At 41.0% G+C, this 12,857-nt stretch overlaps 1 protein-coding gene across 6 annotated transcripts in view; it reads left to right on the forward strand.

Moving 5' to 3' along the window:
- The window catches only part of TPD52L1 (TPD52 like 1), an 87,685-nt gene that overhangs the window by 15,181 nt on the left and 59,647 nt on the right, over positions 1 to 12,857 (forward strand). The gene's annotated exons all lie outside the window — the stretch shown is intronic.

Genomic DNA, 12,857 nt, shown 5'->3' on the forward strand with positions numbered 1-12,857 from the left:
CTGTTATGCAACACTTTTCTCACTGCAGTTGAAAACAAAAAAAATCAGTACAACAAGCACAATCGTACATGCATTTTACTCAGTGTCACAAAATGACCAGAAACTGTAGTTCGCATCACAACTGCTGTTAACTAAGCTAATATCTAGCTAGGATGCTAGAGAAATGAAAAATACAAGTAGGCCCCTAGGCTTACTTAATTTTATCCAAAATATTTTGAACTTCGTGGATTAGTCTGCAGGCCGCACAGAATTGTTCGGCGGGCCGTGAGTTTGAGACCCCTGCTCTAGACTAAGCTTTCAGGAACAATTTGACAGCTACTCCCCAGAACTGGGGCCCCGTGTTGCTGCTGCCACGGCTACCATTAAGAAGCATTTGGGATCAAGAAGCCACTGCCATTGGGACCTGCCTTGTCACCAAGCTGCTGCTCCTGACATTGGCTGCAGGATTGTGCTACACCTGCTTTTATTTGCAGCAGCTACATGAATGGGTCACACCATGAAGTTGGGTGAGGGGACATAGGGACCTCCACCACAGAAGGCTGATACCTTCAAGACTTAACTTGGCTGCGGGAACCACAGAGGTAACAGAATTGCAGCCTTTAGCTCTGGCAAATCTCCTGCGAAGACTTTGGACTGAGCAAACCAAAGTCATGCGGGGGCCTCTGGCTTCAAGGAGACCAGCTTCTAGGGGTTTGCACTAGGTGCAGGTCTATCCACACAGACAGGGAATGTGGGCGCTCCTCTTGCAGGAGCAAAAGTGGAGGCCGTGTAGGAATAACAGATCTAGAAGGAAGAAATACTTGCTATTTTGTTTGTATAAGATAGGAAACATTTTATTTTTGTCTGAAGACTAGCATTAGGCATTTTGTTTCCAGAAGATTTTAATGCAGGTATTTATGAAGGGAAGGCAACAATTTACAGAATTGAAAAGAGTGGTGAAACTTTAAAATTAACAAGAGGAAAAAAAGGAACGAATCGAAACTCTACCAAGCCAGCAAAACAAGAAAGAGAAAAGGAAGAGGAAACAACAAAGTCCACTACATTGCAAATACGAAATTAAAAAATCAAATATACCATTGTGACATTATAATATGAAAAGTGTATAATACTAAAGGTGTAAATTATAAAAGTCAAAGGAGAAACTGCTGGTATAAAAATAAAAACATCGATGAGCGTTGCTATAAGAAATACACTTATAATCAAGTATTTTTTTAAATGTTGAAGGAAGAGAGAGATAGGCAAAAATATTCAAATCAAAGAGCAAACAAAATAAAACATGAGGAACAGTAATTAAATTATCAAGAAAGCATAAAACAGTAGAAAGAAACCCAGTTTGTGAAGTCATAAAAGTCTTTGTCCAGTTGGCCTGTCAGCCAGAACTCCATACTCAAAATCTATCATCACAATTGTAGGGAGAACTGTCTAATAATTCAGCTTTATACTGGTTCATTCTAGTGAGTAAATAGTAGATAACTGGTAAGTACAGAGTGTTTTGAATGATCCAATTAAATAGAATTAATAGAATATATTATAAAACTTTGTATAGAACGTCATGTTCTTCTCCTAACTTGCTTGATGCTGTGAAACACTTAGAAAAATTAGTGAATTTCTTGGCCCAAAGAATACTTTAAACCATTCAAAAGTGTTTTTATAGACCACATTCTTTAATTATTTTGCCACAATATTAGAAGTAAATATAAAAATATAACCCCCAAATAGTTAAAAACTTGGAAATTAAGAAACATTCTTGGGCCAAAGGTAAAATAAAAATGAAATTCTGAAATATCTAGAAAATTATGGAAGAGAGAACACTTCAAAATCTGAGACACAGAGTAGCTACAAACAATACATTAATATTAAGAAACTAGAAAAAAAGTACACTAAAAGAAGAGAGACTGGAAGCAGAAATTAATAAAATCAGAAATAGCAACAACCAAAGTAGCAAGAAGAATTCAAGAATTAATTTTTGGAAAGATCAAACCCTTTATGAACCTATTTCCACAATAAAAAAAAAAGAAAAGTTAGAAATGAAAAATAAAGTTAACTAAAATGTTGAAGAAATTTTCAAAGCTGGAGAATACCATGTATAACTTTTTAGAAAATAAATTATAAATGTAGAACAGGGACCTGTGTACTTTTTCTATAAAGGGCCATACAGTGAATATGTCAGTCTCTGTCACACTTTATTCTGTTTGTCACTGTGGCACGAAGAACCCAGAGACATGATAAAAACAAATGGGTGGACCTGGCTGGGCAGCTCAGTTGGTTAGAGCGTCCTCCTGAAATAACAGGTTGCAGGTTCAATCCCTGGTTGGGGCACACACGGGAAGCAACCAGTGAATGCACAACCAAATGGAACAAATGCTTCCCTTACCCCACCCCTCTCTCACCTTTCCTCTCTCTGTCTCTCTAAAATTCAATCAATATAAAAAGAAATAATAAAATAAATTAATGCCCTCGCCAGATGCTCGGTTGGAGCGTCATCTCAGAGCATGGAGGTTGCTGGTTCAATTCCCTGGTCAGGGCACATACAGGAGCAGGTCAGTGTTCCTGTCTCTCTCCTCTCTCTCTCTCTCTCTCTCTCTCCCTGCTTCTCTACACACACAAATAAGCATGGCTATGACCCAGTAAAACTTTATTTACAAAAGTAGATGGGACCACATTTGGCCTGTAGGTTGGTTTTCTAACCCCTGAAACCAGAGAAAGTATAGCAAAATATAAACTGTCAGAATTACCCAAGGAGAATGATGAGTTCAATAGATGAGTTAATAACTGTATATAATGTAATTTCCTTTAAAGTCACAAAAAGATATTTTGAAATGTGACAAAACACGTTTAGAGCACCTAAGAGGAATAAGTATGAGACTAGACAAGGCATTATGATAAAGACAGCGGGGTGGGGCAGGCGTTGCCTTACGGACTATTAATATATACTGTACATTCACTTCATCAAAACAGCTTGGCCTTGGCACCATAGATAAGTACCATAAAATGGAGTCCAGAATAGATCTTAGAATATTCTGAAATTTAACATAGGTAATTCAATGAGAAACATGTTTAGTAACAAATGTTAATATCAGAAAAAGTAAAGTTTGATTATTATTTTGTGCCTTATAAAATTAATTTTCTATAAATTAAAACTTTTACAATAATAAATGCAAATATTAAAAGAAAAATGAGATGGCAATGTGCAATGTAATAACTGGGGACTGTTTCAGCTAAGAGGCCAGAAGGTACCAAAGAAACACAACGGACATTTTATTCTATATAAAATTTTCAAATATTTGCATGGCAAAATATGGAATTGATTTCTATAGACAAACAATAGAGGGGAGAAAATTTTATCACATATAGCAGCTAATGGCTTAAAGCAATAAAATATGAAAAAAATCTAATAATTTGGTATATCAAGAAAAATAGGCAAATATTTTGAATAGACAATTTGCAGAAGACAAATTTAGTTGTCCAACAACATATGAAAAGATGTTTAAATTAATTATCTTGGAAAAAAAACAAATTTAAGCAACAATAATATATTGTGTTCTATACCTTGGACAGACAAAAAGTTAAAAGTATGATAACTTCAAATGCTAGGAAGGAAGAAGAAAGCGGAAATTTCCACATGTTGCTGGTAGAAGTGTGAATTATTCCAGTCCTTCTGGAAAACAACTGAGCGACATTGATTAAACTTGAAATTTTTTGGAACCAAAACTACCCTGAGTAATGATATGTGCACAAAGACATTCATTGCAACATTAATTATAGTAGGTACCAGTCCTCCCAGAAGAAAAAGTGAAATAAAATAAATGTCCATCAAAATGGCAATGTTTGAATACTTGCCGTGTTTACTTACCATGAAATATTTAGCCATTATTTAAAAATAAAATGACTTAAAACTGCTGTACCATTTGGCACATATATTTAGTATGAATTCTGAAGTAAGAGTAGCAAGATACAGAGGAGTATTTAAATACGATGGCATTTTTGTCAAACAGTGGCGAAAAGGGCATGTGTTTATATAATTATATATGTACGAGCACACACACACATTGCCAAAAAATAAGCAAAGTCTTATATTATCTTAAATCCAGAAACTGCCGAATGCACTTTCATTTTTATGGTGTTGAAGAACAAAGGGTTGTAGCTGGGGGATAGAGGGAGAAGTAAGGGAAACATTTCACATTTAAGAATAAGTATTGAGGCCCTGGCCGGTTGGCTCAGTGGTAGAGCGTCGGCCTGGCGTGTAGAAGTCCCGGGTTCGATTCCCGGCCAAGGCACACAGGAGAAGCGCCCATTTGCTTCTCCACCCCTTCCCCTCTCCTTCATAGCTGTCTCTCTCTTCCCCTCTGCAGCGGAGACTCCATTGGAGCAAAGATGGTCCAGGCGCTGGGGATGGCTCCTTGGCCTCTGCCCCAGGCGCTAGAGTGGCTCTGGTTGCGGCAGAGCGACGCCCGGGAGGGGCAGAGCATCGCCCCCTGGTGGGCAGAGCATCGCCCCTGGTGGGCGTGCCGGGTGGATCCCGGTCGGGTGCATGCGGGAGTCTGTCTGACTGTCTCTCCCCGTTTCCAGCTTCAGAAAAATATAAACAAACAAACAAACAAAAAAAGAATTGAAGCTTTTGTTTTGTAGGTTTTTATTGAGGTGTCCAGGTTTATGGCATCAGCTATTGAATAAATATCCCACAATTATCCAAACATATTGCACATTTCATCAAGGCCTTCACAGCTCTTTAAGTTTCAAAACAAATTGCCAGAGTTGAGAAAACCAGTGACCCCAGTAGAAAGTTTACCCCCCCAACCCCCGTTAAAATAGTTGCATCATCAACTTGTTATCCAAGTGGAAAGGCACATTTGTATTCCTCTGTGAACCTGTCTCCTTGTGCTGCTGATTCTTCCTCCTACAGCTGTGTTCCGAGGATAGCTGAAAGGGGTTTCATCCTGCTTATATATTGATATATAAAATAATGATGATATCTGAAACAAAAATTCATGGAGCCTTGCTTGCCCTTACTATATGCATTTCTAATCATTCATTTCTACTGTATTCTAGTCTCCTTTTACTTCATTTAAAAAGTGCTGGTCATCGCCCATTAAGTTGACTTAATGACCCATTAAATGGGGTAGTGACCTGTAATTTGAAAAAGTCACTGCATCAAAGGACTCCTATCAAAACTGTACACATGCATTCCCCAGTCTGAAGACTTCCACCGGGCTGGAGAGGCAGTTCCTCGGAGGTCAAACCCAGACCTTGGCATGTTGTTTCTTTTAGTCCATGCCAGTGAGGCCAGCTTATATGGAAGACATACTGACAGCAGGTTCTGTTTTATGTCTACCTTAAGCACTGTGGTACTTTTAGAAAATTAGCTTAAACTGGGAGCAAATACATTTTGACTGCTGGGGTTGATGCCTTAAGTAATGATTTTTCTCCAGCAGTTGGGACTGTCATAAGAAGGCTGATCATGTTGGTATAAACAGAAGACCTCAGTTGATTTCACCTCTTCCCTAAGCATTCTTACATTGTCTTTTCCACTTAGACTTAAAAATGTATACTCAAGTTGGAAAAAGAAGAATTCCCATACCAAACTAAAGAATAATTAATTACTTTATCTATAATACTCTAATTACCCCAGTTGGGCAAACTGCTAAATTAATTTTCCTTAAGACCAGGAAGACCAGTTGGGCGTTTTGTTCTAAATGCAGGATTTGTGGGGGTGGTAAGCAGAGCGGCTGCTGATGTGTAGGCTTTTAAAGTGGAAGTGTTTGAAAACCTACCTTATAGTTTGACCACAAAGAAAAATAATGTGTGCTATGTCTAACTGGATTTGGGAGCAAAGAATTTCAAAGAGAAGGCAGAAAATGGACTCTGCCTATGGCATCCTTTGTAGTTTACCTAATTTAAGATGTGTATGAAAAAACATTTTATATTCTTCCTTAGGGAAGAAAGGCTATTACATCCTGCCATTAACTTTATTTTTTTAATCTAACTTCCCCCCCTGGTGATTAACACTGATGCCTTTGATGTGGGCGTTGTCAAAGATAGTTCATCACATGGGGAAGGAGCCAAGCGGGAGGACTGGCAAGCTCTCTCTTCTTGGTACTTTTCCATAAGACTCTTTGCCAACCTCATGGTTATTTCCGTTTTACTCTGAAGTAGTTCCAAATCTGATCATGTAGGAATTTGATTTTTTTTCCTTACTACATGAGTATTTGAAATAAAGGGAGACTTTTTTTTCTTCCAGGTATTTAATAAGCAGCACAGAGAAAAGAATGTAAAGTAAAAGCAACAGTAACAATAACTTAGAGTCGAAAAAACACCTAACAAGAAGGGCAGGCTGAGATGTAGAAAATCGCATTATAAGTACTCTTAAAATTCACCTTTTTGTTTTCCTTCCCAAACCAAAACTCTCTGCCATCATTCATTACAGTATTGGGAGTTAGGATGGAAAGGAAGTATAGGTAGAGCTTTCTGCTCTGAAGACTTTTGCCCCTTCTTTCTGTGGCTGAAAACAACCTCAAAGTGATCAGGAATGCCAGGGTGGAAGTAGTTCCCGTAAACCACAGTGACCATGATGTGAACTATTTCCATCCGCTGTGACTTTGTGACTGTCAAGAATTGAAATGTCTTTCTTAGTTTGTAAGACTGTCAAAAAATAAAGACAGCAAAGTTGTAACGAGTCCCACATGAAGCCAACTCCGACCTCCGGTGCTCCATTTTCAGAATAAGTCCTAGGCTGTTCTTTCTGAAAACAGTAGTTAGGTAGAAGGCCTGTTGCCGGTGACAGGAAATCAGTGAGATGAAGGACCATCAATGTTACATCATCACGCTTTAGAATTTTTAAGAAGTACTCAATGTATTTCCTTTTGCTATACCAAGGAAATAAGGTGGAATCCTCCACCCTTTTTGTCTCATCTCCACTCTTCCATTTGACTACAGGCATTTGTAGTATAGCGTATAACTCTTTCTTTTATTTTTTAAACTTATTTATTTATTTTAGTGCACATGTGCACGCACAAGACGGGTTGGGGGGGAAAAGACAGGGACAGGCAGACAGGAAGGTAGAGAGATGAGAAGAATCAGCTCATAGTTGTGGCACCTTAGTTGTTCATTGATTGCTTTCTCATATGTGCCTTGACTGGGGGGCTCCAGCCGAGCTAGTGACCCCTTTCTCAAGCCAGTGACCTTGGGCTCAAGCCAGCAACTGTGGAGTCATGTCTATGATCCCACACTCAAGTCTACTCAACGTGGTGGTCCTGCACTCAAGCTGCTGAGCCCGTGCTCAAGCTGGATGAGCTCATGCTCAAGCTGGATGAGCTATGCTCAAGCTAGATGAGCTCATGCTCAAGCCGGATGAGCCCATGCTCAAGCTGGATGAGCTCATGCTCAAGCTGGATGAGCCCATGCTCAAGCTGGATGAGCCCATGCTCAAGCTGGATGAGCCATGCTCAAGCTGGATGAGCTCATGCTCAAGCTGGATGAGCCCATGCTCAAGCTGGATGAGCCCATGCTCAAGCCGGATGAGCTCATGCTCAAGCTGGATGAGCCCATGCTCAAGCTGGATGAGCTCATGCTCAAGCCGGTGACCTCAAGGTTTTGAACCTGGGTCCTCAACATCCCAGGCTGGCACTCTATCCCCTGTGCCATTGCCTAATAGGGCTACTAACATTTTTTTAAAATTAAATAATTTTTCACTGAACTTGGGGTTTTATTTTGTTCTTGGTGTGTGTATGTATTTGGTTATTTTGTTCAAATGATATTTTCTTTTTAAATTAACTGAGAGGCAGGGAGGCAGAAACAGACTGCAGCATGTGCCCTGACTGGGAACCACCAGGCAAGCCCTCTACCAGGCAATGCTCTGCCCATCTGAGCCACTGCTCCATTGCTCAGCAAACTGAGCTATTCTAGCACCTGAAGCAAGGTCATGGAGCCATCCTCAGTGCCCGGGGCCAAATTGCTCAAACCATTTGAACCATGGCTGTGGGAGGGGAAGAAAGAGAGAAAGAGAGATGGGGGAGTGGGGTAAAGAAGCAGATAGTCACTACTCTTGTGTGCCCTGACCAGGAATCGAACCCAGGTCTTCTACACGCCAGGCCGATGCTCTACCGCTGAGCCAACCAGCCAGGGCTGATGATATTTTCTTCATTTCTTTATTTCAATAATATTTCTAGCCTTACTTCCTAGTGGACGACTTTGCAGAGGAACACATTGTCCTTGGACACTTGCTTCTCACCCATTGTCCACTTGCTTGATGTGTTTCTGTAAACACGGGCGGCAGCTTTTCCACACTTCTCTTCTAAATGAAGAAGAGAGACCAAATGTCCTTTGCTAGATTCAGTGAAAATACAGATTTAATTCTTTTTCCTTAATTTCAAAAGGAAAGGGGATAATGATGTATTCAGAATTGGGTGAATGATATTAGTTCCTATAACTGAAACAGTGTAGAGGAGCCTACCCACTGTTAGATATCACCATTGCCGCAGCATAGGTGCCTGACAGCGGCAGTGTTCTCCATTTGTTTGGCTAGTCTCACATGTTGTTTTTCAAAATAGAGAAACAGAGTGCAGCCACTCTGAATATTCAGCTATTCTGACTAAAGACCAAATGTACTCTGAGTGTGTCTCTCTCCCTGTCACCTGAGGAGAGAGAGAGCTCTGGGAAAAAGAAGAAATTAACAACACGGGACATTTCATAGTCCTTGGTGGTCTTCAGATATCTCTGATTTTACTCTTATTCTGTTCACTGGACAACAACATACCTTGTCATGATGAACTGTTATTTTTTTTAAGTAAATTCAAGAAAAATCTAAAAAAGAACCACCCTATGCACAGTGTAATAGCATGTGGACCTGCAATTCTAAGGCAGACTCAAAGTAAAATCATAAAAGATTTGAAAAAAAGTTATCAATAAAGGACCCGACATAGCTACGACATAGCTACAACTTTCCCGATGGCTTCTGTAATGTACTGACGGAGGAGAAATCTGTGTCCCGTCAACCTTGTTCCCCCAGGGCCTCCGTTGTATGAGAATATTGGGGGCAACTGAGGATGGCTTTGATCCAAGTGGAACTTTTTGTTTTTCTGATGAACCTTTCTAGCACTCAGGACACCAACCATTTAGCTCTGGGCATATGACTGTCACCCAATCATATTGACACACCCTTGCTCCCTAAAGTTCTTTGGCTTCATTTATAGAAGTCAAACTATGTTTCTGCATCCAAAAATGGACTTGGCTGGTAACTTGAATAGTAGTCTGATAAGAGGAAGAGAGATGGACATGTAGATGTGATGTGACCCCATTCAAATTTGGTCCCTTTAAGGGAAAAAAACCCTGCTGTGACATCACCCAGTCACCAGGGGACGTGCTGTTGCCAGAGAGCTCTTGTTTCGTCTGCTGGTCTGCTGGGGGGGGGGGGGCGGTGGAGTGAGGACGACAACAAAGAAAGGCCTAGGTTAGTGCGGCAGCACCTGACAGTGAGTTCTCCTGCCACCCCGCTTCATTTCTAAGGAAATAGCATTGATTTCACCCCCGCATCCACCACTGCTTTGTTAGCTTGCTGAGTCCACTTCTCTGAGCATTAATTAAGGGCCCAGAGAGAAAAGAAAATATCAGCTGTGATTGCAAACACCATCCAAGCACTTTGTCACACAGTTTGCTTCCCTGAGGGATCCTGCATCCGCACTGACCCCTGAGCCCGGCAGGGCTGGCCTCCCTCATGCTGTGTACCTGACTCCGACACACACCTGGCTGATGAAGCCAGGCCCACCTGTGGCCACTACAGTGGAACTGGGTCCTTACCAAGAGCCCCAAGGTTTCTTGAAAGACTTTATTAGCCTCTATGCCCTCCTTGGTAAGGATTTAGTTACAAGAGCTCTGACAGTACAGTTCACCTCTGCCCGGCTGGTTGTTTTGAGTAATCATCACTGCCATCTCTGCATTATCCCGATGTGTGAGACATTGTCCCCAAGAGTTTACATAATTTAATCTCAATCCTTCAAACAACTGTTGGAAATAGTTACTATTACTTTTTCTATTGACAGATGGAGAAAGGTGAAACTTAGAGGAGCTAAGTGAGATGGCCAAGATGATTTAGATAATAATTGTGTTGCTGGGACTAGACTCAGGCCGCTCTTACCCCAAAGGCCATATTCTCAGACGATTCTGTGGTTCTCAGTGGACGGGGTGGAGCGTGGCAGAGGACTTAGGGAATTTTTTTTTGACTGCTGTGTTTTTATTCCCCTTTTTCATTTTCCTCCTCCCCTCCTTTTCGCTTTCTGGCTGATTTGATTTCTTAGCTGGGCGGGGTTGGGGGGTAGCCTGTCCTCACCACTGAAGGTCATCGCTACACAGAGTCACTGTTTCTGAGGGGGTGTGCCGGAGCCCTCAGGAGTGCTTTGATAGAAAAGTAGCTGAGGAGCAGTGGGCTGAAGGAAACATAGCTGAGGAGCAGTGGGCTGCAGGAGGGCTGAAAAACCGCCAAGCGATTTTTCTGTGACTTCCTGCGTATGGAGTTTTCTCTTTGGTGGCATGGTGTCATTAGTTGGTATACACAATTGCTAACTGCTGAGGAAGGCTGCAAAATAGCTTCTATTATATATAGAAGTTATATATATTATATACATGTGCGGATATATATACATATATATACATATATATCCGTACATGTATATAAAGACAAGAAATGTACATAAAATGTATGTATATATATTTATATATGGAAAACAGGCATATGCAAAACACATGTACATGAGCAATACACACGTATGTGAGAATAGACCGTAGGCATGTTCATGGTGCAATAGCCTTCCTGAGCCTCACAGAGAACGTGGGGTTTGCTGGAGATAAAGGCTGTGCCAGGTCTTCAAGGTGCTCACAACCCAAAGGGCTTTTGTTTTTCTGGACGATAACACGGAGAGTTCAATGTGTATAGATCAGTTTTTTTTAGATTGTCATGATTTAGATAGCCAGAGAATTCTGTGACAACGTTTTCTGAAAAGTGAAACAAGAAACAAACAAACAGCTAGCACAAGGCCTCAAGCCCTTCAGTCCCTGCGAGCTGACCGGGTCCACCTTTGGATGTCAAGCTGATTTACTCAATGACATTCTAGGATTAAGTGTGACTTGTTAGTTTCCCTTGGCAACTTCTAGTTTAAAATCAATTAGAAACGGCAGTTGACTGCCTGGAAAGATCTGGCAGAAACACCAGCTCTACATTCTCAGCATTTCTGACCTTTTTGTTCAAAGCTGTTTAAAGCCCCTGCAGTCGTCCCTGAAGCACACTATAGCATCAGAGAAGGAGTGTTTGCTTCCTTAAGAACGTCTCTTAGCCTGTCAGTCCTCTGCTCCCAACCCACGCTTCCCCACTGCCTCCATTCTCCTTCCCACCTCCTTTCCAGTTCAAGGCTGGCCCCCAAAGCCTCACCCCACAGAATTGGGCAACTCTTTGTTCTTTTTGCTGTACCTGAACTTCCCTGGTTCTGATACTTTGCCAATGATCTTTCCTACAAGATCTCCACCCCTCTGTCAAACATCTCTTATTTTATAAGTCCAAAATCAAACAACATTTATCTCTATGAAGATCTTCAAGATTTGCTATTGCCATTAAACTTTTCTAATTTGTACTAATAGTACCTGGTTTAGACCTTGAATACAGCGTTTAATATGATACATTCTTTCTTGATTTGTGGTTAGGACCTCTACTCTGATCTTTGAGGGTAAGAAATATGTCCTGCATTTTTGTATCACCCTTCAACTAGAGAAAGATTTTGTATGAAATGTGTAATTTTGAAACAATTTAAGTAAACGTTAGTGTCTATGGGAAAGGCACTAGCATAGAATTCTTTGATAATACTGGGCAAACAGCATTGTCACCTGGAGTGGCTCTTGTTAACACCCAAAGCATCTTTTGATCCTTTGATGTAGGAGACAGGTTTTAGCCTAGAGCTTTTGAACTAGCTATTGTTACCTTTCCTTGGAAATCTCTTTTCTTTTGGAGCTTGACATGGCAACTCCTTCTTGAGGCTAGCACACCTGACCCATCTTAGAGAGTCTTTCTCTCAACCCTCGAACTATTGGAGCCGCGTGTCCGGTCCCTCTGTCTTGTGTCCTGCTGTGCCGGGGCATCACCACAGCCAGATAGTGTTGGCTTGTCTGCTCAGCTCGTCACTTAAGCTTCATGAGAGCAGAGGCCCTGACTGTTCTAAGAATCATTGTATTCCCAGACCTGCAACAAATCCTCCAATAGCTGGGTCCCAACAGAAAGTATTGTTGATATCTGCTGATATTGTGACAAGAATGGCTGTGACACTGGAAGCTGTCCCTCCTAGCAAGATAGTGGCACAAGTCTGCTAATGGCGAGTGCAGGCATGGGGCAGAAGAAGCAGATGCCACTATCACTATGGGGTTGCTGATCTTTCTTGGGCAGGCTGGTGACAGTGGTATGGAAGGGTCGACCTCTTTTTGTTTCTGTGAGGCAATGGGCTTAGGCCTGGTCACACTGGTATCCCTGACTCAGGCTATTATTGTCTTGGGTGTTGCCAGGAAACACTGGACGGCTTCCCACCCTGCGATGGACCCTGTGTCTGCTTCCCAATCTAATAAATGAAAGTGAAATAGATATAATTTTATATCTGTATATAAATTTTATATATGTATATAAATAGATATAAGTTTTATATATGTATATAAATATTATATATGTATATAAATAGATATAATTATATATATATGATATAAATGGCTCACAGTGGTGTCAGTTACACCATATTATATTATTTAAAATCAGTGGTTTTCAATATTAGCTGCCATTCAGTGTCACCTGGTCACCTGTGAGGATTAAAAAAACACAAACATGTGAGGTTGAC

The sequence above is a fragment of the Saccopteryx bilineata genome, chromosome 12 (genome assembly GCF_036850765.1).
Source record: "Saccopteryx bilineata isolate mSacBil1 chromosome 12, mSacBil1_pri_phased_curated, whole genome shotgun sequence".
Lineage (NCBI taxonomy): Eukaryota > Metazoa > Chordata > Mammalia > Chiroptera > Emballonuridae > Saccopteryx > Saccopteryx bilineata.